The sequence below is a fragment of the Zophobas morio genome, unplaced genomic scaffold (genome assembly GCF_036711695.1).
Source record: "Zophobas morio isolate AGI-343-1 ecotype UQ-CSIRO unplaced genomic scaffold, CSIRO_AGI_Zmor_V1 ptg000005l, whole genome shotgun sequence".
Taxonomy (NCBI): domain Eukaryota; kingdom Metazoa; phylum Arthropoda; class Insecta; order Coleoptera; family Tenebrionidae; genus Zophobas; species Zophobas morio.
Window position 1 is genome coordinate 6243262 of NW_026972110.1, and position 6671 is coordinate 6249932.

The following is a 6671-nucleotide window of genomic DNA, read 5'->3' on the forward strand; positions in this document are numbered from 1 at the left end:
CTTCTACATGATATTCCTAATGTACGTACAAAATTTCACAACAATTGGTTTAGTACTTTCGACTTTCGGAGATTATCTGTCTAATAAAAATCTGGGACGGCAGACAGACGGACAGACAGACGAAAACGGGAGATCTATTTCTTCGTCCTCTAGGGGTCATGAAAGATCGAGAAAACGTAAAAGTAAAAGTAGAGTCGGCCGACGGACTCGATTACAATACTTCGTTTGCTTACGCTCGGGAAGTAAAAACGGTTAATTTTGATTAAAGGATTTAGAGATAAATTTTTGAAAAACATTACAGACAAACCAGTTACTATACTGAGTTACAAAAATAAAAGAACACCAAGAAGGAATCGTGATTTTGTTATAAAATTTTATACATAGGGTAAGGGTTGTGCGCAGTACCGGCCTGCACAAGAGCGATACTACCCCACCACCCACCCTTCGACGGCACCGGGGTGGTACCGGACCTGGACCAAGACAGAACGCATCTCGCCGTACACGAGTTAACTTGTAGATACACTTACATACCAATAATATATAGTTATCAAACAACACTCTTTTTTCTTTCCGTGTTCGTACCGTGTACGACACGGTTAAACGGTCCTTCGATTAGCCTGCGGCGCAACGCCACATTTGGTCTTTCGAGCCGGATGAATCTACGATCAAACAAATCATCGAATCAAGAAACATCAAATCCACAATCTAAGTAAGTCCTATTACCCTGTAGGCATATTTATTTCAATCTGCGCCAATCTGCGTGTACCGCATAATTCGAATCAAAAAATCCCATTTATTTCACTAAAATGACTGTAGAAACGGTAGCCGAATTACGCTCCAGTCGAGGAATCGCCAAATCCAAAACAACTCGCATTGAGAACTTCGTTAAAAATTTCAAAAGTACACGTAGCATTTATCACCTTGAAGTACGGTTAGACACATTAGAAAACGTAATGGAAGAATACGAAAGTTTTCAAACTCAAATTGAACTGCAGGATAACGCAGATAACGATCGCAAAATTATCGAAACACAGTATTACAACATAATAGTTGACATTCGGGCAAAATTAAATAAATACTCACCTTCTGCCAAAACATCGGCGCCTAGTCAAAATAATAGTAATCCTAACAATAATCATCACTTAGAAACGTTAAATTTACCAACATTTTCAGGTTCATATTCGGAGTGGCTGTCATTCAACGACACATTTTGCTCGTTGATTGATCAGAACAATAGTTTATAATAATAAGAATAATATGTTTATTGTGCAAATAAATGTGATACATTTTAGCACGCGTCTATTACAACACTGCTCTTAAAAGTAAAGAACTAATATTAATAAGTATAATAATTAAATCAACAACTAAAACAAAATAAACTAAATGTATATATATGTATATAAACATTAAAACTAATGGTTATTCTACAATGGAAGTAATGGAACTAAATTATGAACTAGTATTCCTCAGTAAAATCATGATCCAGAAATTCTTCAGTTGAATAAAATGCCTTCGTTTTAAGATATGATTTGATTTTATTTAAAAGCATTATCTTATCATCAAACTATGAACACCAAATTAATTCAATATGAACATCTTCTTACGTATTTTTTTTATTAACAGTAGTCAAATTAAATACATATTATTTTTGAAACTAAAATGCATTTTATCCTAAGATTGTATCAGAAAATATTCATCACCATTTATGTATATACGATTTAGACATCAAGAAATAAATTTAAAATTGCAAAAATTATATCTAGCAGACTTAAAACAGCCTTAAATGTGTCTTGTATGTACATACGTGCTTATCAGTATGTAGGCATTTTAACGCACAGCAATAATCGTTCTTTATGAGTAATGACTGATGACTACTGTAACACAGTAAATCCTCGAAATCGAAAATTTAAAACACTGAAAAATTAAAATATGGGAAAATTGTAAAATCAAGAAATTGAACAATCGGTTAATTCAAAAATCGAAAAATCGAAAAATAAAAAAAAATTGGACAATCGAAAATTTAAAAATTCCGAAAATTGAAAAATTGAAATATAGAAGAACTGAAAACTCAAAAAATCGAAAAAAATTAATAATTTCAAAAATTGAAAAGTTAAAATTGAGAAATCGAAAAACTGAAAAATCACAAAATTGAACGAAATATCAAAAAATTAGGAAATTAAAAAATTGAGAAACAGAAAAGTCAAAAAAGCAGAGTCTAAAAATCGCAAACTTAAAAAATCGAAAAATTGAAAAATCAAAAACCTGAATAATCGAAAAATTGAAGAAGTGAAGAACTGAAAAAAAATCGAAAAACCAACAAATCGAAAAATCGAAACATTGTAAAATTCAAAAATTGAGACATCGAGAAATCGAAAAATCAAAAGACAAAAAAATCGAGGAGTCGAAAAATGAAAAAATTGAGAAACCGAAATAGGCCAAAATCGAAAAATCGAAAACTTAAATATGGAAAAATTGATAAAGCGAGAGATTGAATAATCAAAACATCGAAACATCCGAATCTCAATAAATTGAGATCTCAAAAAATTTAAAAATCCGGAAATTTAAAAAATTAAAATATAGAACTGGAAACTCGAGAAACGGAAAAATCTAGAAATTTAAAAATTAAAATATGGAAAAGTTGAAAAATAATAAAAAACAAAAAACTGAAAATCCAAAAATAAAAAATAGAAAAATCTAGAAGTCGAAAAATGAAAGAATCGAAGTATTGAAAAATATCAAAACTGAAAGAAATATCCAAAAATTGAGAAATCTACAAACCAATAAAGCGAAGTCGAAAAATCGAAGAATTGAAGAACTGAAAAATCGAAAGTTTGAGAAGTGGGAAAATCAAAAATAGATTAATTGAGAAATCAGAAAACTGAAAATTTAACGCAAAAATTTGAAAAATTGAAAAATTTAAATACTGAAGAACTGAAAAGTCAAAAAATCGAGAAATCGAAAAAACTAAAATTTAAAACAATGAATAATTAAAATATCGCAAAAAATTGAAGAATCGAGAAATCCAATTCAATTTGAAAAGCTCAAAAGAAAAAATCGAAAAACCGAGAAATCCAAAAATGAAACATCGAAAAATTCAAAAACTGAGACTTCGAGAAATCGAAAAATCGGAGGATCGAGAAATTGAGGAGTCGGAAGCCGAAAAGGAAAGTTAAAAATTAAAAAATTGAGAAATTGAACAATCAAAACAACGAAACATCTGAATTCGATAAATTGAGAAATTAAAAAATTGAATAATCGAAAATTTTTAAAAAAGAAAAACTGGAATATCAAAAATAAAAATTCAAAAAATCGAAAAATTGAAAAATTGAAATATAGAAGAACTGAAAACACGAGATATCGAAAAACCTAGAATTTTAAAAAATGAAATATTAAAACATCGAAAAGTTTGAAAATTGAGAAATCGAAGCATTAAACAGTCGCACAATTGAAAAATCTAAAATTTACAATAAATTGAAAATCCAAAAAGTAAAAAAGCGAGAAATAAAAAAAAATACATCAATTCAAAAATCGAAAAGTCGAAAAATTGAAATATTGAAAAATCTCATCACTGAAAGAAATATTCAAAAAATTGGAAAATTGAGAAATCGAAAATATAAAAAAGCAAAATTGAAAAATCGTAATCTTAAAAAATCGAAAAATTGAAGAATTGAAGATGTGAAAAATCGAAACTTTAGGAAGTCCAGAAATGGACAAATAAAAAAAAATACTTTATAAATCGGAAAACTGAAAATTTAGAAACGTGAAAATTTGAAAAATTGAAAAATCGAAATATTTAAAAACCGTAAAATTGAAGAGGACAAAAATTGAGAAATCGTATCATTGAAACATCGAAAGATTGAGAAATCGAAAAATAAAAAAATCGAGAAATAGAAAATTTAAAGAATGGAGGAATCGGGAAAGCCCAGAATTGAAATATTGAAAAATTGAGACATTTAAAATTGAAAAATCGAGAAATCGACAAGCCGAAAAATCCCAATAGCGTATTTAGGTATAAATCACAAGATCAGGACTATTCTACTTTTTAAAATTTAAATAACATTGTAAATTGGAAAATGTTGATTTTTTTTTTTTTCACAAATCTTGACGTCTAAGGTGAAAACTCGACACGGATGCATAAACCGTAAACGGGGCGAAACTACAATTTTACTATTGTAAAATTTGGAGATTGCGTCATTTCGTTGTTCGTGACAAATTTTGGAGAGTGTAATTTGATAATACAATTTGAAATGTAAATTTTGTCATTCGGGAACATTATGTATTAAATCGTTAAGACGTTCAAGAACTTTGTTCACTTATTCGTTGTAAAGTCCAATGGTCGAAATGGGTTAGTTCTTCGTAGTGGATGTGTATCAGATCAACTCTAACGAATATCGGTTTATAGAGAAATCGCTTAAAGCCGATATTGGCCTGAGTGTGCTTTGGTCTGTAGATCAAACAAGTTCTCAGGCGACGAAAAATTGCATGTGGAGGGAGACTTCGGATTACAAATCGTGCCAAGAAAGACATATTTGGGAGAGATGGATTTTCAGGTGCTTGACTAGCGGTAATTTTAAATTGTTTGCTGTCGTTCGCGAAGTGAAGAACACAATTTCATTAAAATGATAATTATAAAATTATCATAATCACTATTGGTATTAATTAACACAAAATAGCGCGCAAGTTATCAGTTGATTTCGTTAATAAATTCATAGAAACCTATATGGGATTTTTTCATGCCTTACAAAATTAAAAAGTAAAGTGTTTTACTTTAATCTTACGTACTACGTACGTCCATTCTCCTTCTTCATCTCCTTCCTTGTTTCCATTCAAAATTTCCCATCCCATTTCTTCTATTATCTGCCACAATATTTTCCCTTCTTTGTTATTTGCTTTATCTTTTGATCCTCTTTTCTCCCCCTTACTTTAATCTTGTAAAACTAAACAATTATACCAGTTTAAAAACCCTTGGAAAGTTTCTGTCAATCTTCAGATATAGTCAAATAAAAATAGGCGTCAAATTCATTTAAATTCAATTCTTTCATATCACGTTACAACGCGTTGCTTCATATTTTTTATGTCAAGTATATTTTCATATTTTGTACATATATGTTTATACACATTACTGTTTACGGAACAATGTTAATTATGGATTTATGGATAACTCCTCGTATAAAAGCAGAGTGAAGGGTGTTTGCCTTTGCTAATGTTTGATGGCGCCATCTGATGTAGAGTAAAATAAACCTAATACGTTGGCTCACTGTAGTGAAAATGCGCGTTGACGAAAAATTTATCCCACGCCCCCTGGATTCCTTGTCCTAAAGCTCACTATTTAGGCGAAGTAAAATTTGTATTAGGTTGTCCAACTATAATATACTTAAACAATGGTAGTAGCTAATAAATGCTGCCATTATTATAGGGATCGTAACATTTCATGCTAGTGTTGGTTTTATTTAGAAAAAAAAATAGTTAGCGGTGGGCTAGTTTTAGTAAAAGTTCTGAAAGTAATGATTTCGCAGTACTGCAAAGGAAAATCGATAAAAAATGTGAAGATTTGTTCCAAATAGCTTAGTCGTCGATGGTAAACATCGTAAAATATTACAGACAGAGGTACCATAGGAATAAAAGGTAAAATTCCCGGTAGGCCACCACACTTGTGAAGCCGTGATCAAGGACAACTGATGAAAATTTATAAAAGTGGACTACGGAGTACTTCAAGAGAAATTACTACTTGCTGGAATAGCGATAACCAACTAAATTTTTCAAGACAATATTGTCGCGAATGGTTACACAAATCAGGCCTTGGTTTTTACATTGTAAATCTTAAATAAAGCTATCTTTGATGGACATTATTATTTATTTATATTATTTTAGGCTAAAGTAAAACCACAATTAAAAACTGCCTACAAGAAAAATCGGTTAATATGACCAAAATACAAATTGGAGAAAAGTAATATATAACGCTGAGCCCAAATTTGATGTATGGGTGAGATAACAGTCGAAAAAGAGTTATTGAAATAAAAAAGGAATTTTAATATGGATTATCTCAAACAAAGAGTCAAGTTTGCGAGCGGAAAATGATTTGGGGGTGCATGTCTATTAACGGAATTTAAAGACCAGTTAACAACGTTCATGGAAGGGAAATTACAAATGCAAACAAATATCAAGAGACTTTGTAAAAAAATTTTAACAACTACTGAAGCAGTTTATCCTGTTGATATTTAAATTTTTCAACACGATGATGCTTCAAGTTACACACCTACAACACTTATTACAAAGAATAAAGAATAATAATATAAGTGCTTGCCCTGACCATTGAATAGCCCAGATCCTAATCTAGTAGAGACGGTATGGCGTGAAATAAAAAAATATTTAGGAAATCATCCATGACAAGCGATTGTCAATCTTCAACAGGAAATTTAGCGAGTGTAGGATACGGTAACAGTTCCTGTGTATTGCAGAAAATTAGTTGAAAGTATGATGGCAAGAATTCCTGCAGTTATTAAGGCAAAAGGAGATGTGACCAGTTACTGAATTTGCTGTGTCCCAATATTTATGTGTCACAAAATGTTACGTTGTTTTAGAGTTTTATGTCATTGTTTGAGTTATAAATGAGTTTTTGTTGTGCTGTAAACATTAACAGTTTTGCAAAACGAATTAATTTTAAAATTTAT